At 43.7% G+C, this 24,604-nt stretch overlaps 1 long non-coding RNA gene across 1 annotated transcript in view; it reads right to left on the reverse strand.

Annotated features, from left to right (window-relative positions):
- Nucleotides 1-17,005, reverse strand: part of LOC123380345 — a 111,220-nt gene extending 94,215 nt beyond the window's left edge. Inside the window, exon 1 of the long non-coding RNA XR_006585955.1 lies at nt 16,188-17,005. This is a non-coding gene — a long non-coding RNA (uncharacterized LOC123380345). The remainder of the gene's footprint in view (nt 1-16,187) is intronic.
- Between the last annotated feature and the right edge of the window lie 7,599 nt (nt 17,006-24,604).

Genomic DNA, 24,604 nt, shown 5'->3' on the forward strand with positions numbered 1-24,604 from the left:
GCAGCAACCTGCTCAGCTACAACCAAAAAAGGAAAAAAGAAAAAAAAAATAGAGAGAGATTAAACAAAAAATCCAAAAAACAAAAGCCGTATCTTGCACCTTTGGCTCAGAAATGGCAGAGCCCGGGAGGTCTTAAGACACAGTAATTAACTTTCTCTGAAAGCCAGCGCACCTGGGAATACACCGTGAGACACAATAGGCTGAACAAATATTAGACAAATATCGCTTTTCTGCACTGCCCACTTTGCTGGAGATGAATGGATTGACTTCTCAAATACTACAAGAGTGAACCAGTCAGCCTGGATTCAAAATCAACATGGCTTTGCCTTTCTTTCCTTTCTACCCCTCCCTCCTTTTTTAATTTCTAGAGCAAATGTATACAAACTATTTATCTAAAATAGAGGCACTCAGAAAAGCAAGCTGTGCAAATAATTAATGATCTGTAGGCATCGCGTGCCCGATGTGGGAGGCCCCCATCCCCGTTATTCTGGGATCGGGCACCCGCATTGGCCGTAACCCGCACTTGTGATGCCAGAACACCTGGGGAAGGGCTCTCGGCGCTGCCGTAGCTCAAAGGTGATGCTATGTGGAGCCTTTTGACCCCTCCAGGCAGGAACAGGGTGGTGGGGTGGGGTAAGGAGCTATAGATTGAAGACCCCGGAGAGCACAGAGGTAGGTACCCTCTCAAGGATGAGCTAGGTGTCTGTCAGCAGGTTCAGGTTCAACGGGAGAAAACGTTTTCTAGTGGACAAATAAAGGCTGTAGAAAGACCTCCTGCTTATCGACAGTCGAAGACATGAGGCCCAGAGAGGTGAAGGGGCTTTTTTGGTGTCACACAGCAAGGGAGTCATGAGGCTAGGATGGCAGGTGTGTCCTGAGCCATAGCCTGCCTGGCTGAGCCCGGATCTCCTGTGCCTTCTGGGCTCAGCTGTCTCTGAGTGCCCAGCACAGGCTGGTCATGCCCTGAACATGACCTGGGTCATGAGCTACCCATTCTCTAACTTGGAGCATCCCTGTGGCACAGGCCGCCTGACCGACCCTCCACCCCCTGCCTGACATCACCCTCTGCCTGCACATCTTCCCGCGTGTGGAGGTGCCAGCTACTAACACAGTCGCTCGGCGCCCCAGTCCTGGTCTTGCCCAGAATTGGCCTCTCTTCCCTCCCCACTGCCTAAAGCAGAGAGGTCCCAGCTTGCCTTTCTGATGAGTCTGTTTGCATTAGAGCAAAAGGGGCAGAAGCAGGATTTTTCTCATGGCTCGAGGCCCCATACAATGGTGGACACTAGGATGTGACATTGTCATTTTCTCCTGCAGGAGGAAGAGGGGTTTTTATCTTCTCTCTGGAAGAGGGAATGACAGGGAAGCCACAGCAGCCAGGGCTGGGAGACAGACTGTGGTTTCTCATCATTAGAAAAATTAAAGTATACAGACAGAAATGTGGTTTTGCTTCATAACTGTATCCTGTCAACTAAATATTTCATTTAGACCTAATGCCTGAGCCAAATGAGAATCTCGAGCAAAACTGCACTATTAGAATACACTTAATTATTGATTCAGCCAGGCAAAAAATAAAAAAATAAAGAAACCAGGCGGTGATCTAATTCTTCTTATCGAGCATCTTGAGTGCTAATATGCACTTGAACAGCTGCTATTATCCTGGGGAGCCCACTGCCTTCAGCTGCAAAATGTATAACTTCACACCAGCCACATGGAGCCGGATTGAAGGCAATGGAAACACGCTCTCTCTTTCCAGCCTCCTTTCCTCAGGGAAGGGTGGGGGCAGAGGTCCCGTGGCTGTAGCAAGAGTGGAGCCTCCCTCTGCACGTCTTTCTAACCTCCTACCTCATTGTGTAAAAGATACTAGATTGTTTCACTGATTCCCAACCTGGAAACTAGACGTGCTCAAAATACCATTCTTTTTTTTTTTTTTTTAATGTTTATTTATATTTGAGAGAGGGAGAGAAAGTGCAGGGAGGGGCAGAGAGAGAGAGAGAGAGGGAGAGACAGAGACAGAGGATCCAAAGCAGGCACTGCGCTGTCAGCACAGAGGCTGATTCGGGGTTCCAACTCATGAACTGTGAGATCATGACCTGAGCCGAAGTCTCTAAGAGACAGATGCTTAACCGACTGAACCACCCAGGTGCCCCCCAAAATATTCTTATGCTATCTAACTAGCTTGAACTTCCTCACTTTTTTTTTAAATAATGAGGATGATGGTTTATGATCCTAGCACTAAAAGGGACTCTAGGCTGATTCCACCCTCTCATTTATGTATTATAAAATTTTTAAAAATTTTTTAATGTCTATTTATTTTTGAGAGCGACAGAGAGAGACAGATAGACTGTGAGTGAAGGAGGGACAGAGAGAGAGGGAGGCACAGAATCTGAAGCAGGCTCCAGGCTCTGAGCTGTCAGCACAGAGCCCAATGTGGGGCTTGAACTCACAAATTGTGAGATCATGACCTGAGCTGAAATCAGATGCTTAACCAGTTGAGCCACCCAGGTGCCCCTAAAAAAATTTTTTTTAATATTTATTTTTGAGAGAGAGACAGAGAGAGAGAGAGAGAGAGAGAGAGAGAGAGAGAGAGAATGAGCAAGGGAGGGCAAAGAGAGAGGGAGGCACAGAATCTGAGGCAGGCTCCAGGCTCTGAGCTGTCAGTACAGAGCCTGATGTGGGGCTTGAACTCACAAATCGTGAGATCATGACCTGAGCTGAAGTCAGATGCTTAACCAATTGAGCCACCCAGGTGCCCCTGAAAAAAATTTTTTTAATATTTATTTTTGAGAGAGAGAGAGAGAGAGAATGAGCAAGGGAGGGCAAAGAGAGAGGGAGGCACAGAATCTGAAGCAGGCTCCAGACTCTGAGCTGTCAGTACAGAGCCTGACGCGGGGCTCAAACTCATGAACCATGAGATCATGACCTGAGCTCAAGTCAGATGCTTAACCGACTGAGCTGCCCAGGCGCCCCTCCACCCTCTCATTTAGCCAGAGTCACTGAGGCTCTGCATGCTGGGGTGACATACCCAAGGTCTCATCATGACAGTGAGAAGGATAGAAAGAAAACTTGAGTTTCATCTAAAAATTTTCTCTGGTGGGAGGACTGAAGAGGGTATAGGAATTGGAGGCAGATTAGGGAAGTATCTGTAACTGTGGTAGGGATGCCTGTGGCTGCGGGATACGTGGTGATGAATGTGTTTCTCTCGCTTTAGAATGAACGGCCAACCACGTCATTTTGTCCAGGATTGAGGGGATTCCCCTGCAAACTGGGCCAGCTAGTCACTGGACTCCCTTTGTTCACACTTCTATCTGTGTTGTAATTTCTTGCTTCTGTCTATTCACATCCTTCCTAGCTCAAGTCCTCCCCCTTCCACAGAGGTTTTCCCAGCTGCTTTTCCTTCTTTGAAATTTCATTGCAGTTAGAGTCCCTGCCCGATTGCTTGTGTGTGTCCAGCAAAGTTGCATTGGCCCAATCTTCTTTTTTTTTTCTTTTAGTGTTTATTTATTTTGAGAGAGAGAGAGAGTGCACACAAGTGGGGAGGGGGGAGCAGGAGGGGAGGAGGGGATGGGGGAGGGGGAGAGGGAGGGGAGAGAGGGGGAGGGGCGGGGAGAGAGAGAGAGAGAGAGAGAGAGAGAGAGAGAGAGAGAGAGACTGAGAATTGCAAGCAAGCTTTGCACTGTCAGCACTGAGCTCATGCAGGGCTCGAACTCACAAATGGTGAGATCATGACCTGAGCCGAAATCAAGAGTCAGATGCTTAACCGAATGAGCCACCCAGGTGCCCCACCCCAATCTTCTTCATTAATTTACGTGTATCACTGTGGGATCTCAGAAAAGGGACAGGCAGCTGCTTTCCCACCAGTACTGATCCTTCCACAACATGAAGTCAATGACTAAAACCTTTCCCGGACCTTTCGCTCTTTCTTCTTACTGTGTATCTTCCTGTGGTCTGTCCTCCAATGTACCACTTCTCTTTCATATGGTTCCTTGCTTTCCTTTCCATTCTTCAAACTGGACATGGCGTCTGAAGGCAGACTGGCCGTGCGCTGGGGCTGTGGTGAGCCTGGGAGGCTCACTGGCCGTTGCTAACAAGCTTTATCATGCATCTACGGAGGAGGGAAGAGGCTGGGGAGGTCCAGGCACAGCGTTCTGTCTTTCAGAAGGACTGGCAGTCAAGGACCCCCGCTTTTCTCGGGAAATCCCCACTTCCTGTCGCCGGCAGGGTCTGTGATCACTGGCCTTGCCCTGACACTCACCTTGGCTGCCTGGGGAGTCTGCAGTGTCTTTGTGTGCGGTTGTCAAAGAAAATGCCCACGGAGGCCTGGGGGATGCGAGAAGCAACACCGACAGTTTGTTCAGGAAAACAACACTGGAGAGTCAGAGGGTAGAAAATAGGAAATCGATGGCATGTTAAGACTGGGCAGAGCAATCAGGACTGGGCTGGTTGGTTAGTAGGAGCTGTGGCTGGAGTTGTGTTCTCTCATGCCTCTTGAGAGATAGCATGTTCCTGAGAAAACTGTGGGGACAGTTTAGGGTCTTGGGAGTGGGCTAAGTCGATTGCAGAAGTGGCGGCAGTGTTTTTGCCTCCTGCGCTCATGCCTTTTGTGATTTGACTTGGCAGCTCTTCCCATCCCGAGGAGTCCATTTTCTTATCCCTTCAGTCTGCACTGATTTTCGTCCTTGCTCGCCAAACACAGCAGAGGTGACTGTGTGACAGTTCCAAGCCTAGAACCCAAGAGCTTCTGTGTACTTCTACCCTACTTGGAGAAGGCACTGCCATGTGGGAAGCCCGAGCTGGCCTGCGAGTGATGAGACACGCACGGTCGCCCCAGCCAATAGCCAGCCACCAGACACAGTGGTGACGCATCGTACACAAGCCAGCCTACCCATCAGCTGATCACAGTCAGCATCAGCCACACAGAACCATCCAGTGGATGTATCCATTTGGAAGCAATGACCAGTGGTTATTGTTTTAAGCCATTGAGTTTTGGGGTAGCCCGCAATGCGACAAGAGTTAACTGATGCAGGGATTGAAAGGGTGGAGGGAAGAGGAACTGTTTTCTCGGTCTTAAAGGAGTTGGCAAGAACCCAGTTCTTGACTGCGTACAGAAATGTCCATAATCTAGACTCTTCATGTTTCTCCGGCTGTACTAGAAGCCACAGATACACTCTCCCTATCTCTCTGGTTCCCGCACCCCCACACACATTCCAAGATCCAGCCTTGCTGAGCTCCCTGTAACAGGTGGAACTCTGGCCTTGACTTCTACTTCCCCCGCTTCCTGGGACATTGTTTCTTTTTCCAACTCCTTTCCCTTTTCCTGGCTAATTCCTACTCCAGCCTCAGGCTTCAGTGTGTCTGCCACATCCATCCATTGGCACCTCATCTCTGTTCTCTGGCTCTATCTCCAACATTTGCCACAGAGAGATATGAATGCCCCTCCTCCCTTCAAGAGCCATAGTTTCTTGATTCAAAAAATACTGATGCCTAAGTCCTAACTTGGACGAATTAAATCATAGGCTTGGAACATCCATATGCTTAAAAGCACTGAGGAGATTCCACCGCATAGTCAGGACCGAGAAGGACTCCAGGTCTGATCTGTTTGGGAAAAGGTTTGTTGGAGGGGAGGGGACTCCCTGACAGCACATCTGCAGCAATTCCCCCATTCACCCTCAGTTCTGCTTTGAGCCTCTTCTCCCTTTGTGACCAGCTATGGCCTGGAACCCTGGGGTTACTTCCTCTCTTGGTGTCATGTTCTGCCGGGCATTTGGGTCTCAACAGAGAAATGATGCAAAGATGAGGTTTTCTCTTGTGGTCCTGTCCAACAATGTGCACAAAACCACAAAGAAATGCTACTTTTGTACGACACTGGGCTGAAGGGTTATGGGGCAAGGTGGAGGGGTGGCAAAGGGCTTAGAATGAATTCTAACCTGGTTTGAAAAGTTCTTTGGATGTTCCCACCACCATCAACTTCACCGACCTTTGCCTCTTTGTGGTGATGAGTTCTTTCTTTTCCCCAAATGCATTTGGCTTTCCTGGTTTTTATCCATTCCTGCCTCTTTACTCTTCCCACTTGAGTTTTCCCCTTATAACACCGAGAAATTCTTTGAGTCACCCCTCCTAGCAAACCAGTCTCTGGGGCCTGACTCTTTGTCACATATGGCCCATTAAGGTGTACTGCTAACCAAAAGACAACTCCCTACTTTCAGGAATTCTGGAATTCTGCCTCAAGTTTTAACATAAGAGTTATTTTTTCCTCTGCTACCTGTAGTATTTGTTTACTTGTCTGTCTTCCCAGTAGACAGTGGGCAACACGGTGGCTGGTTCCATACGATCATGTTCTCCAATGTGTTCTCAGGGCCAAGCAGAGACAGAGAGGAGGCACTCAATAAATATTTGTTAGATTACTGATACGTACATCAAGGATACAGGGGATCCTATTGTCCAGTATGAAGCTGGGGCAAGGAGGGAAAGGGAAAGCCCTTCTGGGCCGGGGGCGGTCCACGAAGAGTGCCAAGGGTCAAAACCAGGGAGGTGCAGTTGAGTTGCCAAATCTATTAGGAGAAAGTGTGGTTTGAAACAAACAGGCTAAAGACCCTAAGATGAATAGCCTAGAATGAAGTAGGGTAGGAACAAGGGTAAGAGTGGAGCAAAGCACAAGACAGGCTCAGGAACTGGGGCATCTGTAAGCCATGGGGCCCATTTGCCATTAGGGCAGGGGTCAGGCGGTTACTAGAGCACAGCTGAGGGGGCAATGGTTGTTTGCCTTCCAAACCACTATTTCAGAATCTTTTCTCTCTCTCAGTCCAAACTTGAATGTGTACACTTGAATACACACACACACACACACACACACAATCACACACACTTATGCACGGACCACTCAGATCAGACTTTTAAGATCAGGTATGACTCTCAAATGCAGCTGAGGGTAAGAACGTTATTTTCTCCTTTAAAGATGCAGTGGGCTGCTTCCCAGGACCAACCTCTGGAGTCAGACGCCAGAATGCTGGCTCTCCCTCTCAGTTGTTGGAGGACGTTGGCTTTCTCAAGTTGAATGTCAGCATCTAATGCACAGGCTTACTTGGACTGTAAAATAAAATCAAGTGTGTAAAGCACTTGGCATAGTCCTTGATGTTCAGTCAAATAAAGCAATGTTCAACACATACTCTCTGACTGCCGACTCTGTCTGATGCTTTGCTAGGCGAGGCCATGAATAAGGCTCTCCTTGAGGGTGTTGGTAGGTAAAGACACCCTTAATATATTTTTCTTGTGCTTACTGTCTAAGGCCAGGAGGTAGCCATTGGGGTTTATCCTGAGTGCTGTGCCCAAGTATCTAAAAACTTGGTCTTTTAAGGTGCTGATGACCCTGGGCCCAGAGAAGGAAAAGGAACTGCCTTTCTGAGCTGCCCCCTAGAAAATCATCTATGGGGCAGCTCACTCAGCCACATCTCAGGTTTTCCTTGGAGACTTTCCCTTCATCCAAAAACCAATGAGGTCTGACCTTGCAAGATGGGATGAGCTCCCAGCCCAAAGCAGTGTGACTCAGACTGCAGCTGAGGACAGGCTCATCCATAACCCAGGCACAAACAGACCCGTTAGCGACGTTGCCGCGGGCGGGCTATTACTTACAATATAGTTAGTGTCGCTTAACCAAAATGGATGGGATACAGTTTGGGAGAAGAGCCCTCAATCTGACCAAGAGGAAAATAAGTTATGGCAGTGGTTATAGCTGAGCTAGGGAAGCAGGGGGCAGGGGCTAGGGGTGGCTATCGAAGTCAGTACAATTGTTTCTCTTTTTTTAAATTTTTTAAATTTTTTTTTTTTTTTTAAGTGAGTGTCCAAGATGAAAGCTCTCAGAAAAGGATCTGATGCAGGTTTTAAATCTTTGCTTGGAGAAAAGTGGACAGGGCTGCAGCGAAAGTGAGAAAGAGCGCCAGCGGCTGGGGACAGTGGGGACATGATCATGGGGAGGGACAGTGCAGCTGTAACAATTAGGAAGGTTTTCTAAGGCCTTGTGTCCACATAGCTAGTTGTGCCCCTTATGGGTCTACTCTGCAGTCTTCAAACTTCAGACCATCCCTCCCTAAAACCATCAAAGATAACCCTGGCTGTCCCTGCTGAGATTTTTTTTTAACTGCCAGGTCCTAAACCCAAACATGATTTATTTTCCCTTATGGAGTTCTTATGCCCAGAGGGACCACCTACAAATTCTAGAAAGTTACAGGTAGATAAAATTTCCATTCTCCCCCGACCTTGTCCTCTTTCTACATTCCTTAGAGATCATCAGGAGTGTCAAAGGCACAAGAAAACATATGTGAGTTCTTGCTCCTTAGAAGTATTTTGTGGCCAGTCCCTGGATAGAACACCCCAGTGGACCCTGGAACTGTAACGCCCAGCTTGAGTCCCACCTCCCCAGTGATGTCTTCCAGGGACCGTTCTGACCCATGTTGCCTTCTTCTGCACTTGCTAGGGAGGTAGTCATTACAGAGCTTAAAAGTACGGACCTGGGTGAGATAAATGGGCTCCAACCCAAGGTCTGCAAGTTTCAAGGTGTGGATACTTACCCCTTTAAGTCTCTGCTGCTTGCTATAAAATGGATTAATCATGGTGTGCACTTCACAGCATGGTTGTGATTATTGAGAAAATGTATAGAAAGTACTTAGCACTGTGGGCACTCACTAAAGAGTGTTCTTTTTCTTTATTTCTTGGCCTTCAGAATTGGTAAGCTTCAGAGAACTCTGTTCCCGGAGTCAAATGATGGGAGTTTTGGTGGCCACTTCATCACTACACAGCAGGGTGGACCTGGTTGGGTCATTTTATCTTAATCCCTCAAATTTCTAACTGATAAAGTCACAGATTTTCTATGAGAATGGAAGGATAAAATGGATGGGAAGGTGCTTTAAGAGGCATTGAGCTACAGGATATTGACAACTGGAAGGTATCTGCTGAGAGACTTTCTAGTAAGCTTAGATAACCAATACTTGGTTTCCCCCTTTCTCTCTACTTTCTTCCTTTCTTTTCTATGGTTTTGGGGCCAATTCCTTGGACCTTTCATGAAAGAACTATTTAAATGTCAGTGGGATTCAGTGGGCTAGATTAAGAAAAGGTAAGCTAAATGGTATCCGGAATGGGTCAAGGGAAGCCCCAGTCTTTGGTCTTAGGACAAAAGCAGCCCATACCCTCAGTTTGAAATAATTAAAAGTGGGGAATAACCACTTGCAGATAATTACCTAGCTTGAGAGATATAAAGCTAGTCCTCTTAATTCTTATCTCCCCAAAGCAATCACTACAGAATGCATTTGGAAGCCATGAGAGTTTCAAGCCCATTATATTCTGACCACCTTCCTGGTTGATGCCCGCTATTATTTCAAATATAGCGTTGGAACTGAACACAATTACCCCGATGTGTATGGACAGTTCAGTGCACAATACGTTGGGATTATTAACTCTATTACTCAGGACTACATGTCTATTAATGTTACATTAGTTTTGTTGAAAGTCATGTACCATACTATTACATAATGAGCTTACAGTCAACTAATCCCCTATGACTTTGTTTCACATGAATTTCTGGAAAACCAAGGCATCTCCCATTCTGTACTTGCACAAATAATTTTGGATTGAAGGGTGAGATCTTAAATGTAGCTCTGATAAATTTCATAGTGTGTATTCTCTCCCATCCTTCTAGCTTGCCTTTTGAATATAGATTTTGTCATCCAGAGTTATTAGCTAACTTTCCCAGCTGGGTGCCATCTGCAACTTTGATAAGCAACTTTTTCTGTGATTTAGGCAGACTTTGTGATGGTCAAATTTCAGCAGATTACTGTTCTGCATAGACTTTTGTTAAAATGAGCTTGATCCCTTTGGACGTATTATTCAATGAAAATTAGTAGACCAGTCAACTTATGGATGAGCTACCACGTACAAACAAGGTTACATGTGAAAAATTCGAATTGATTCTATTTTACTATTTGTATTCCTCCTGAAAGGTGGAAGGGACTATCAGAAAATTGCTCTTCGGTGCTGGTTAACATTTTTTTGTTCTTGCTTGAAGGCTAATAGATGCCTACTGGGCATATTAATCTTCAGCTATCCAAAGCAAAACTCTCATTTTCCCACTCAAATAGGTACTTCCCATTGTCTGCTCTGTCTCAGAAAGTGACGATTCCATTCTTTCCGTTGCTCAGGCAATAAGAGCTCAGTGTCATCTTTGACTTGATTTTTGCCCTCTCACCCCAAATTCAAATCAACAGCAAATCATTTTGGCTTCACTGGTTGGAGGTATCTAGGACCTGATCACTTTTCATTGCCCCAACTGTCACCACCCTGTCCAAGTTGCTGCCATCTCTTGCCTGAGTTATTGCAATATTCTCTTCACTTATCCCTTATTTGAATTCCTGCTCAGCTATAGTCTGTTCTCTACCCAGCAGCCACAGAGATCCTTTAGAAAAACCAAGTCACATCATGTCGTTCCTCTGCTCCAAACCCTCAGTGGTTCCCAGATCACTCAGAACAAAGTCCAGGTGGCCTACAATGATCTATAGCAAATAGAGCATCCTAAATGGCCAGGCCCCTCTGATCTCAAAGATCCTGTCCCGATATCCCCTCCTCACTTGTTCCTTTCAGACACAGCTCTGGCTTCTCCAAGAACATTCTGGGCAAGAACCTTTTCTGTCTGGTGTCTTCCCTGCTGGAATGTTCCTTTCCTCGTTATCTACATGGCTCACTCCCTCACTTCCTTCAGGTCTTCTTGCATCACCTCAGCAAGGCCTTCTCTGACCATCCTGTGTAAAATACCACGTCCCCTCCACCCCACATATTTCCCCCTCTTTATTCTATTTTATTATTATTTTTTGATGGCTTGCAGACCTACCTGTCATAGGATACACTGGTTTCTGGCTTACTGTCCCTCTCCGGTCAGGAGAATATAAACTCCGTGATAAGAATAAGGGCTTTGTTTAGTTCACTGCTACACTCGAGTACCTTGGATGTGCCTGGCACATAAAAAGTTCCCAATAAATATCTGTGACATGAATGAGCAGATGGCATTGACATAAAGTTATCTCTCTGGGCTCAGTTTCCCCAGCTATAATATAAGGCATGTTCAGTGGATTTCAAACTCTGGCCACCACTCCAAGCTACGGAATGCTTGCTTTCAGTGAATTCTTAAGCAGAAATAGACAATTTCAACCAGATAAGCTTCCCCTTTAGATGATATTAGTTAGCTATATTAAAGTGAGCTCTTCTGGTTGAAATATGGGTGGAAAATCAAAGGCCTGATCACGGTGTATGTTCCAAAGTTCCCTCAAGGAGAAAGTTTGAAAAGCCACAGTGCCAAAATATTCTATAACTTGATTGCTGGGATGACTATGGGGTACTAGATTTCATCACTAAGAATAAATGTGGTCTATTATCATTTATAAGATTTTTAAAGGGGGAAGCAATTATTTTTTTTAACATGGACTGGAGTTCAGTTTTCTCTTCCTCTAACCCCTTCCCAACACCAAGTTGGGGGGATGGACTGGATGATCACTGAACGTCCTGTTTTAGGATGAAGACTGTCTGATGATGTGACATGAGTACCTGTGGTTGCCATATTGGGTGCTCCTGGCTGGGATGGGAGAAAGGAGCCAGGGAGTTTAGGGGAAGGTGAAACTGAAATTTCTACTGTGACTCAACCCATTGCTGAAACGGAGGAACATCAAGTTTTTAAAGTTAAATGCGGATTCAATTAGAAATTTCACTGAAATTTCAAATTACAGCCATTTCCCCCCTGAAACGACAGAATTATATGGCGTCGCAGAGAAACTGACAGGTAATTTGGGAAACTAAGGGTTTTTTGGACTCTGTAGTTAATGGAGAGTTTAGCACCAATTCCTGCGTAATTTGCACTTCTGAGAAGCAGAATTATTATAAAGTCAGACATCTCTAGCACTTTCAACTCTTGGATCTGCCAGCCTCTAAGATGACCAGGAATATAGAAGGACGGAGGTCAGAGGTTGCCATTTCAATATCTGAGGCTGCCTGGCTCCCCCAAACTGGCATTTGAACTGAAGAGTCGAAAATTGGAGGTGACATTCAGAAGTCTCTGAAAATTATAACCCTGACTTCCTCCTTGAAAAGCTTATCTGAATCCTAGCTTATCCTTTGATGAGGTTACTGAAAAAGAGCTCTGCTCTGAGCTCTTGAAAGATAACAGTCGCACAAGTGAGGCCCGACTGCATCCCTTGGGGGAAAACAGTGGCAGATGTAACAAGCCCAGGGACACTAATTAAATGGTCTGGGCAACTTTCTGGGGATGAGGGCGTCTGCCCCTTCAACCTTTCTCCCTGGGTTCCTCCAGGGAGTGATGCCCTCAGGGCATGGGGCCCTGTTAGTAGAGGGGCCCCCCACGTCCGCTCAAGGAAGAAGGCATTTGTGCCTAAAATGGGGTTGCTCGGGACAGCATGGCTTTCCCCTTACTCTTCAGGTGGTTGCTGGCGCTGCCTGTCTTTCTGCCAATCAGGGACGAGAGGGAAATGAAGATACATGGCACCGGAGTTACCTCCTCCCCCAGGTATCATGTAAGTCTCAGTGGCCCTGAAGACAAAAGCATTGTTAATGTTGGAATCAATGTTCTCGGCTCCTTTGAGAATTGTCCCTGATTACTGCCACCCGCACCGGTCTACCCTTTTCTCTGGTCATCACACTGCTTAAGGTCTATCATGCTTCTTTTGGCCCTTCTCATGATTATCCAAATGTTTGTTTGCAGATACCGGAAATTTCCAGCGAGATGGAAAGCTCTGCGAAAGCGGGGACCATGCTTTATACTTTTACTGTTCCCAGAGCTCCTTGCATGTTGCTGAGTACAAAATAGGTGCTTTGGTTAATACTTCGGCAGGTATTTAGTGAGTGCATTCTCTTTGTAGACATGGCTGTGTGACTTTGAACAAATGAACTTACCCTGGTAGCCTCAGTTCCTTTACCTGTCATGAGGGGATAGAAAAGCTAGCCTTGGGGCCTCTGGGTGGCTCAGTCGGTTAGGCGTTTGACTCTCGGTTTCAGCTCAGGTCATGATCTCATGGTTCGGATCTCACAACGGGCTCTGGGCTGACGGTGTGGAGCCTGCTTGAGATTCTCTCTCTTTCCTCTCTCTGCCCTTCCCACATCTCTTGTCCTCAAAATAAATAAAAAATAAAACTTAAAAATATACAATGAAACCTAGCTTTGACTATTTTAGTGTTTATTTTTGAGAGACAGAGACAGAATCCAAAGCAGGCTCCAGGCTCCAAGCTGCCAGCACAGAGCCTGACGCGGGGCTCAAACCCACGAACCGTGAGATCATGAACCAACTGAGCCACCCAGGGGCCCCTAGCCTTGACTATTTTAGAGCATAGTTGTTAGAAAGAGTAAATGATTAAATTAATGCCTTCAGTTGCTGGTCATATTATTTTTGTTCATAGGCAGATAGGATTTAGCTTAGATTTTTAGATCCTCTCTGGGCCTCAGTTTTTTATAATATTTATAATAATTTATAATTTTAAAATGTATTTATCATTCAATAAATAGGCAATGGGTAGCCACTTATGCACAGTAGTGTGCTATCACAAATGGAAGATGACCCTAGGCCATGGCCTGTGCCCTACGATCTTATACCTCGGTGAGAGAGAGAAGGTTGGCAGCAACTAACGGATACAATAAATGCTTCCTTATGTAAAAGATGACATATATGATATATACATGTATATAATATATATGATTTATTAAGTTATATCGTTTACTACTATGCATTATATTTGAGTTGCATTAATTCCGCAAATGTGTGCCTATATGATCCTAAAGTGTCCAAAAAACCATTAAAAATGTGTCTCCTTACCTTGTAAAACACAGATCAACGTGATTTGTAGGTGGTTTCTTTATACCAAAATAAGCTGTTGTTTTGGGAAGAAACAGACACACCTTCCTTACCTATAAGTGAGCATCTATATAGGCAAAGAATAATTTTAAAAGACCCACAGCCTAGGTCACACATAAAGGAGTAAGTGGACAGCTGAAAAGAGACTCCAAACCCAACTACGGCCCTGAAACAAAATCACTGGGTGTCACAGAAGAGTGTCATGTCATGTCAGATGAGCCACTGAGCCCGTGGCCACAGAAGGCTCCAGGCTGAGGAAGGGAGTGGGGACTGGGGTGGGGGAGGGACAGGGGGGCTTGCTCTGGAGCAAAGACTCCTCTGAGCTGAGGGCCAAAGTTGAGCAGTAAACAATCATTGACTTTGCAAACAGTGCGCTCTTTCCCAAACCAAAGAGTAATCTTCTTGTGTGCACAGTGTGGAAAGGACAGTTGGTCCCAGGATGGTCTTTTCAGCCACGGCCGCGCACACAGATAACAGTTATTGTCAGCACTACCATTCTCTAAAATAAATGACAGATAAATAGTAATCTGGGTAGCACACACATAGACGTACAATCTTCATACAGTCCTTGTGGAATATAAAAATTGAATAACTCAGGCCATAGGTATGGTAGGAAAACTCTGTAGGTAGTGCTTTAAAATCAATGAATTAAAAGTCTGTGGCAACTGTACCATTCATTCACATTGTACCAATGTTGATTCCTTTCTGTGTATTTCCAACCTTGTTCTTCCCCACATGCCTAGACCAAATGCCTAAATGTTGCAAAAGCAGTGAAATCGGTAGAAACATCCAGCCCTCTTATTCCTTTAAACATTGACTAATTAGATTGACCATTTGTTTTCCTTTCCTTAGAAGGTTAGGTTAAGAGAATAAAATGTTGTCTGTTTTATTCACTGATGTGGTCTGAGTGCCTAGAACAGTGCTTGCATACAGCAGGCACCCAATAAATATTTATTCTGTGAATGACTGAATGAATGACTGAATGAATACAAGTTTATTGAGCGAGTGAAATGATTTCAAGTCACCGTTAACAAGCAAACCAACTTCTGTACTAGTTGAGCTGATAGGCATATTACCCATGCAAGGAAAAATCATTCCTATCTTCTCCATTCATTCATTCATTCATTCAAACAACAATCTATTTAGCATTGACTATGCTCGCATCTCTGTGATAGGGGACTCAGAGCCATAGTATAGGAGACACAAAGATGAACAAGAAAGGCTCCCCACATTAGAGAAGTCATACTATGTTTGTACGATGAGGAGTAGCATGACCAAATATAACAACTGGATAAAGACTGAGTTAGAAAAATAACCTCTCAGGTTTCGTTAATTCTGAGGTTCCATAATTCCATAGTTGAAATGCTGATTTCAGATGGTTTCTATGAGACCTACAACCTAAAGTTTGTAGCTTTCAAAGTTCAACGCGTTGAAACATTAGTGAAAAAGGAGTATTTAAGTGAATTACTATCTGAAGCTAGATGATCTCAGCATTGTTCTAGGTTCTGAGCAAGCTCCAGATCATTGGGTCAGATGGCGTCTTCTGCGTTTTTCCCTCTTCAACGTATAGCAAGTTCAATACATTAGTGTTTACAACATAAAAACTTGAAATTTTGCTTGTGCTTCCTCCTTATCACTAAGCTTGAAAGACAAGTATGAAACTCAAGGAAGTATATTCATGGATTTCAAAGTGCAGTCTGTAGGTCCATAAAAGACAGATAAATATTTGTTGGAAGATTATTGCATCTTTGAAAATCGTTGCTTATTAAAATCTACAAACTTTAACTGTAAGACACAATTAAAAACAAAAACCAGCAAAATTTTTCAAAATATATTCAAACGTAGGAAATGTTTCATAAAACTACTGAGATGTTGTCTGGGGGAGGAGCCAAGATGGCGGAACAGCATCCAATTTTTTGTGTGTCTCGCAACCATGAAATACAGCCAGACCGACACGAAACCATCCTGCACACCTAGAAAACTGATCTGAGGATTAACACGACAATCTGCACAACCTGAACCACAGAATTCAGCAGGTATGCGGCGCAGAGAGGTGAGCCGGGGGAGCCAGAAGCCACGGAGGGCAGGGAGCTGTTTTTGTGCGTGGAGAGAGGACGGAGACAGGGGAGAGAGTGTAGGAAAGGCACCCTCCCCAAAAGCAGCTGGAGAGAAAGCGGAAAAGTGGAAGCGGCCGCAGGGACTGAACCAAAAAGGGAGAAAGGAGAAAGGAGAGGGTTTAAATTCCACTAGGACTAAAAACAGGGAGCGCAGAGGCTGAAACGGCGCGGCTCCATACCTGGTGGTGCTCTGGTGGGAAGGACGGATCCCCAGGAGCAGAGCGGAGTCCAGGGTTCTTCGGGCCACACGGAGGGAGGCAGTTCCCCTGCTGGGAGGACATCGGGTAGAGGCTGTGTGGGGCCCCCAAAGGCAAGGCCCCAGCGGACCCGGGAGAACCACCACCTTCGCTGGCGCTGGAACGAGGTCGTTAAGGGTGAAGCCTGGCGCCAGGTGTGTGTTGTGGTTTTCGTAAATCCCGTAAATCCCAGAAACGCTGCTGCTACACGATCCCGGGAACATTTTCTAGGGCGGGCCGGCACCCAGCTGCAGTCTCTGGGCATCGGCAGCAGCCCGGTCCTGTGAACGATCCTGGGTGCGGCTGGCACCTGGCCAGTGCTCCGGTGAGACCCTCCAGCTGAGGAGCAGAACGGGTCAAAGCCGCAGTCCCTCAGAAGTTAGGGGTCGGGAAAAACAGCCGCATCTGAGACGGAACTCAGGAGGGAAGTGCTACCTGGCGCTTGGTCACAAACAGTGTAAATGTGGGGAGTGGATGGCAGCCGAAGACAAAGGACAGGTGTGCAGTTGCTGATTGGGGAGAAGAGAATTCAGATACTAGAGACCAGGTACCTGGGTGACGCCATTTCACCGCTCTGGCGCATGTGCATACGCACCTACAAACGCCGCAATAATCCACCCCCAGTAAGCTAAGCAGCGCCATCTAGTGGAGAACAGAGCGATTACACTAAGCCCCGCCCAACGGGACCAACCTCGCGCTCCAGGACCACAAATCTCTCCGCCTGCTTAGTTTATGGACTATAAAGTGCTTCATAGTTTGACTTCTAGGGGAAAACGAAGTAATTTCAGTTGGATTTCAGTCTGTTCACTGATCCATCTATTCAATTTTCTTTTTTTTCTTTTCTCTCTTTTTCACTTCTTTTTCTTGAATACAGAAAGAGAAAATTTCATTATTTTCGATTTTTATTAAAACATTTTTCTTTAATTTTTTCTATATTTTTTACTTTTGTGTGATTTTTTTCAAATTCCATTTTACTTCCATCATTTCACTCTAGTCTACTTCGGTGTATTCATTTTTTTCAATTTTCAAATTATTTCCTTTTTTTCTTTCTTTTTCTTTTCTTTCCCCTTTTTTTCTCTAATCTGTCAAGCCCCTTTCAACACCCAGACCAAAACACACCTAGGATGTAACATCATTTATTCGATTTGTGTGTGTGTGCTTAATTTTTTAATTTTAATTTTTTTTTAATTTTTTAAATTTTAATTTTTTTTACCTCATTTATTCCTTTTCTCCCTTCAAAATGATTAAACTAAGGAATTCACTCCAAAAGAAAGAGCAAGAAGAAATGACAGCCAGGGACTTAACACAGATACAAGCAAGATGTCTGAACCAGAATTTAGAATCATGATAATAAGAATACTAGCTCCAGGGGCACCTGGGTGGCTCAGTCGGCTAAGCGCCCGACTTCAGCTCAGGTCATGATCTCACGGTCCATGAGTTCAAGCCTCGCATCGGGCTCTGTGCTGACCACTCAGAGCCTGGAGCCTGTTTCGGATTCTGTGTCTCCCTCTCTCTCTGACCCTCCCCCGTTCATGCTCTGTCTCTCTCTGTCTCAAAAATAAATAAATGTTTAAAAAAATTAAAAAAAAAAGAATACTAGCTGGAGCCGAAAATAGATTAGAATCCCTTTCTGTGGAGATAAAAGAAGTAAAAGCTAGTTAGGATGAAATAAAAAATGCTATAACTGAGCTGCAATCTCAAATGAAGGCTATGGCGGCAAGGATGGATGAGGCAGAACAGAGAATCAGTGATATAGACGACAAACTTATGGAGAATAATGAAGCATAAAAAAAGAGGGAGATTAAGGCAAAAGAGCACGATTTAAGAATTAGAGAAATCAGTGACTCATTAAAAAGGAACACCATCAGAATCATAGGGGTCCCAGAAGAGGAAGAGAGAGAAATAGGGGTAGAAGGGTTATGTCAGCAAATCATAGCAGAAAACCTTCTTAACCTGGGGAAAGACACAGACATCAAAATCCAGGAAGCACAGAGGACTCCCATTAGATTCAACAAAAACCGACCATCAACAAGGCATATCATGGTCAAATTCACAAAATACTCAGGCAAGGAGAGAATCATGAAAGCAGCAAGGAAAAAAAGTCCTTTACCTACAAGGGAAGACAGATCAGGTTTGCAGCAGACCCATCCACAGAAACTTGGCAGGCCAGAAAGGGGTGGCAGGATACATTCAATGTGTTGAATCAGAAAATATGCAGCCAAGAATTCTTTATCCAGCAAGGCTGTCATTCAAAATAGGAGAGATAAAAAGTTTCCCAGACAAACAAAAATTAAAGGAGTTTGTGATCACTAAACCAGCCCTGCAAGAAATTTTAAGGGGGACTCTCTGAGGGGAGAAAAGATGAAAAAACAAAAAACAAATAAATAAAGACCAAAAGCAACAAAGACTAGAAAGGACCTTGGGGCGCCTGGGTGGCGCAGTCGGTTAAGCGTCCGACTTCAGCCAGGTCACGATCTCGCGGTCCGTGAGTTCGAGCCCCACGTCAGGCTCTGGGCTGATGGCTCGGAGCCTGGAGGCTGTTTCCGATTCTGTGTCTCCCTCTCTCTCTGCCCCTCCCCTGTTCATGCTCTGTCTCTCTCTGTCCCAAAAATAAAAATAAACGTTGGAAAAAAAAATAAATTGTCAGAAAATAATTAAAAAAAAAAAAAAAAAAAAAAGAAAGGACCAGAGAACACCACCAGAAACTCCAACTCTACAAGCAACATAATGGCAATAAATTCATACCTTTCAGTACTCATGCTAAATGTCAATGGACTAAATGCTCCAATCAAAAGACACAGGGTAACATAATGAATAAGAAAAAAACATCCATCTATATGCTGTTTACAAGAGACCCACTTTAGACCTAAAGACACCTTCAGATTGAAAGTAAGGGGATAGAGAACCCCCAATCATGCTAATGGTCAACAAAAGAAAGCTGGAGTAGCCATACTTATATCAGACAATCTAGACTTTAAAATAAAGACTGTATCAAGAGATGAAGAAGGGCATTATATCATAATTAAAGGGTCTATCCACCGAGACCTAAAAATTGTAAACATTTATGCACCAAATGTGAAAGCACCCAAATATATAAATCAATTAATCACAAACATAAAGAAACCCATTGATAGTAATACCATATTGTAGGGGACTTCAACACCCCACTCACAGCAATGGACAGATCATCTAATCAAAAAAATCAACAAGGAAACAATGACTTTGAATGACGCGCTGAACCAGATGGAATTAACAGACATATTCAGAACACTTCATCCTAAAGCAGCAGAATATACATTCTTCTCCAGTGCACATGGAATGTTCTCCAGAATTGACCACATACTGGGACACAAATCAGCCCTCAACAAGTACAAAAAGATTGAGATCATACCGTGCACATTTTCAGACCACAACACTATGAAACTCGAAATCAACCACAAGAAAAAATTTCAAAAGGTAACAAATACTTGGAGACTAAAGAACATCCTATGAAAGAATGAATGGGCTAACAAAGAAGTTACAGAGGAAACTTAAAAGTTCATGGAAGCCAATGAAAATGAGAACACCACAACTCAAAACCTCTGGGACGCAGGAAAGGCAGTCATAAGAGGAATGTATATAGCAATCCGGGCCTTCCTAAAGAAAGAACAAAGATCTCAGATACACAACCTAACCTTGCACCTTACACCTCCACCTTTGCTGGGAAAAGAACAGCAAATAAAACCCCAAACCAGCAGAAGATAGTAAATAATAAAGATTAGAGCAGAAATCAATGCTATCGAAACCAAACAAACAAACAAACAAACAAACAAAAAAACCCAGTAGAACAGATCAATGAAACCAGAAGCCGGTTCTTTGAAAGAATTAACAAACTGATAAACCACTAGCCAGCTGGATCAAAATGAAAAAGGAAAGGACCCAAAGAAATAAAATCAATAATGAAAGAGGAGAGATCACAACCAACACAGCAGAAATAAAAATAATAAGAGAATATTATGAGCAATTATATGCCAATAAAATGGGCAATCTGGAAGAAATAGACAAATTCCTAGAAACATATACACTACCAAAACTGAAACAGGAAGAAATAGAAAATGTGAAGAGACCATTACCAGTAAAGAAATCAAACTAGTAATAAAAAAATCTCCCCAAAAAACAAGAGTCCAGGGCCAGATGGCTTTCCAGGGGAATTCTACCATACATTTAAGAATTAACACCTATCCTCTTGAAGCTGTTCCAAAAATTAGAAATGGAAGGAAAACTTCCAAACTCTTTCTATGAAGCCAGCATTACCTTGATTCCAAAACCAGAGACCCTACTAAAAAGGAGAACTATCCATCAATTTCCCTGATGACCATGAATGCAAAAATCCTCAACAAGGTATTAGCCAACCAGATCCAACAATACAGTAAAAAAATTATTCACCACGACCAAGTCGGATTTATACCTGGGGTGCAGGGCTGGTTCAATATCCACAAAACAATCAATGTGATTAATCACATCAATAAAAGAAAGGACAAGAACCATATGATCCTCTCAATAGATGCAGAGAAAGCATTTGACAAAATACAGCATCCTTTCTTGATAAAAACCCTCAAGAAAGTAGGGATAGAAGGATCATACCTCAAGATCATAAAAGCCATATTTGAAAGACCCAATGCTAATATCATCCTCAGTGGGGAAAAATTGAGTACTTTCCCCCTAAGGTCAGGAACAAGACAGGGATGTCCACTCTTGCAACTGTTACTCAACATAGTATTGGAAGTCTTAGCCTCAGCAATCAGACAACACAAAGAAATGAAAGGCATCCAAATCAGTCAGGAGGAGGTCAAACTTTCACTCTTCGCAGATGACATGATACTCTATATGGAAAACCCAAAAGATTCCACCAAAAAAATGCTAGAACTGATTCATGAATTCAGCAAAGTGGCAGGATATAAAATCAATGCCCAGAAATTGGTTGCATTCCTATACACCAACAATGAAGCGACAGAAAGAGAAATTAAGGAATCGATTCCATTGACAATTGCACCAAAAACCATAAAATACCTAGGAATAAATCTAACCAAAGGGGTGAAAAATCTATACACTGAATACTATTGAAAGCTTATGAAAGAAATTGAAGAAGGCACAAAAAAATGGGAAAATATTCCATGCACCTGGATAGGAAGAACAAATATTGTTAAAATGTCGATACTACCCAAAGCAATCTACATATTCAATGTAATCCCTATCAAAGTAACACCAGCATTCTTCACAAAGCTAGAACAAATAATCCTAAAATTTGTATGGAATCAGAAAAGACCCCGAATAGCCAAAGCAATCTTGAAAAAGAAAACCAAAGCAGGAGGCATGACAATCCCGGACTTCAAGCTATACTACAAAGCTGTAATCATCAAGACAGTATGGTACTGGCACAAAAACAGACACTCAGATCAATGGAACAGAATAGAGAACTCACAATTGGACCCACAAACTTATGGCCAACTAATCTTTGGCAAAACAGGAAGGAATACCCAATGGAATAAAGACAGTGTCTTCAGCAAGTGGTGCTGGGAACACTGGACAGCGACATGCAAAAGAATGAACCTGGATGACTTTCTTACACCATACACAAAAAGAAACTCAAAATGGATGAAAGACCTCCATGTAAGACAGGAAGCTATCAAAATCCTCGAGGAGAAAGCAGGCAAAAACCTCTTTGATCTTGGCCGCAGCAACTTCTTACTCAACACATCTCTGGAAGCATGGGAAACAAAAGCAAAAATTAATGATTTGGACCTCATCAAAATAAAAAGTTTCTTCACAGCGAAGGAAACCATCAGTAAAAGTAAAAGACAACCGACAGAATGGGAGAAGATATTTGCAGATGACATAACAGATGAAGGGTTAGTATCCAAAATCTATAAAGAACTTATCAACTCAACACCCAAAAAACAAATAATCCAGTGAAGAAATGGGCAAAAGACATGAATAGACACTTCTCCAAAGAAGACATTCAGATGGCCAACGGACAAGTGAAAAGACACTCAACATCACTCATCATCAGGGAAATACAAATCAAAACCACAATGAGATACCACCTTACACCTGTCAGAATGGCACCATTAACAACTCAGGCAACAACAGATGTTGGTGAGGATGCAGAGAAAGAGGATCTCTTTTGCACTGCTGGTGGGAATGCAAACTGGTGCAGCCACTCTGGAAAACAGTATGGAGGTTCCTCAAAAAACTAAAAATAGAACTACCCTACGACCCAGCAATTGCACTACTAGGTATTTATCCAAGAGATACAGGTATGCTGTTTTGAAGGGACACATGCACCCCCATGTTTATAGGAGCACTATCAACAATAGCCAAAGGATGGAAAGAGCCCAAATTTCCATCGATGGATGAATGGATAAAGAAGATGTGGTATATGTATAGAATGGAGTATTACTCGGCAATCAAAAAGAATGAAATCTTGCCATTTGCAACTACATAGATGGAACTAGTGGGAATTATGCTAAGCGAAATTAGTCAGTCAGAGAAAGACAAATATCATATGACTTCACTCATATGAGGACTATAAGACACAGAAAAGATGAATATAAGGGAAGGAAAGCAAAAAAAATAATATAAAAACAGGGAGGGGGACAAAACATAAGAGGCTCTTAAATATGGAGAACAAACAGGGGGTTACTGGAGGGGCTATGGGAGGGGGGATGGGCTAAATGGGTAAGGGGCATTAAGGAATCTACTCCTGAAATCATTGTTGTACTATATGCTAACTAATTTGGATGTAAATTAAAAAAATAAAATTAATAATAAAAAGAAAAAAAAAAACTACTGAGATATTAACCAGGTTTATGGCTAATGCTAAAAACTCAACAATCATTTACATTGTACTCATACTATTTCTACACACAGTGGTCCAATGGGCAGCCCAAATCCAGGAGGGCTTGGCCCCAACATGTGGCCATCCTTCCCTCTGCTGAGTTACCATGGTTCTGCTGCTAAAACATGGAATAGGTGTATAAAAGTCATGCCAGGCTAGACTTGAGGGGCATGACAGATGCAATTTGAGTCATAGAAGTTACTTCTAGAAGAATAATCCCTTCCATTTGTAAGGACCTTAGTTTCCAAAGCACATTTCTCATATAACATCTCATTGGCTCTATTAGAGTGCCTGTCTTATTTTTTTTCCTCCACCCATTTTATTGAAGAGGCCACTGAGTCTTTAAGTGGGAATTTCATTTGCTCGAGGTAACATTATGGTAGAATCCGTGGTGGAACTGGAATATACTTTTCCCTCTATACCTTAACACCCACCATGTTGAATACTATGAGTGTGGGTGACCAAGGGTTCTCTCTCTGCACAGACTGAATTTCCCACTGCCCAAAGCTGGGAAAATAAAAGAATGCCATTGCCATGCTCTAAGACCTTCCTCAATGCCAGACAACATTTCTCCTGATCACTAGTGTGGCATGAACCCCCTGGGCTCCAGCAGTCCAGTCAGCTGATGGCTTTTATGCTTGTCGATTCCATGAACGGATTGAGGCATCAGGGAGACTTTGGGCCATGGCCAGGAGCAAAGTCATAAACTGAAGGGGCAGATGGGGTTGGGAGACAAGCGTTCTGCCTCAGTTTTCTAGAGAGTGGCAAGTACAGCATTTCAGCCCCAAATCATGCCAGATTGAGCTACTTGGAGGTAACCATGTCTATTTGTGCCAGATGTCTAGAAGCTTTCTCAGTCGAGTCAGAAATCCTAGATTCAAGTCCACTCCTACCCTTCGTAGATGTATGGGCTTGGGCAGGACACCACAAAGTATGTGTAAAATGGAGATAAAATGTTATAGTTCCTTCTATATTACTGGCTTTTAAAGAGGATCAAATAAAATGCCATTTATGAAAATTCCTCACATACATGAGTATACTCCACAGATGTGAGTATTTATGAGGCAGACGGACAAGGTGAATTGTCCCCAACCAGCCCCCACCCCCTGTGGGGCCCAGTGGCCTTGCCCTCGACACTGGCCAGAAGATGGGCAGTAGCTCAGCAAGGCTACTGCTCAGAGTAGCACTTTCAGGCTTCTCGATGCTGGCTCATAACCCAAGGGCTAGAGTTAGGACCAAGTGGTACAAATTACAAGGCAGACACATCAGGGCTTCATGTTAATTCATATAAAATTAACACCCAATATGTATTGGATGTCTGCTCTATGTAAAGTCCTTTGCTAAGTTCTTTGCCTATACAAACTTATTTAATGTGTTAAACAAGGTTACAGTCAATCGTTCAACAAATATTTACTGAACATGTACAACGCATCAGGTTCTGAAATAGGAACCCAACCACAGAGGTGAAAAGATGTAGATTCTG

This window comes from Felis catus, chromosome D1 (genome assembly GCF_018350175.1).
Source record: "Felis catus isolate Fca126 chromosome D1, F.catus_Fca126_mat1.0, whole genome shotgun sequence".
Lineage (NCBI taxonomy): Eukaryota > Metazoa > Chordata > Mammalia > Carnivora > Felidae > Felis > Felis catus.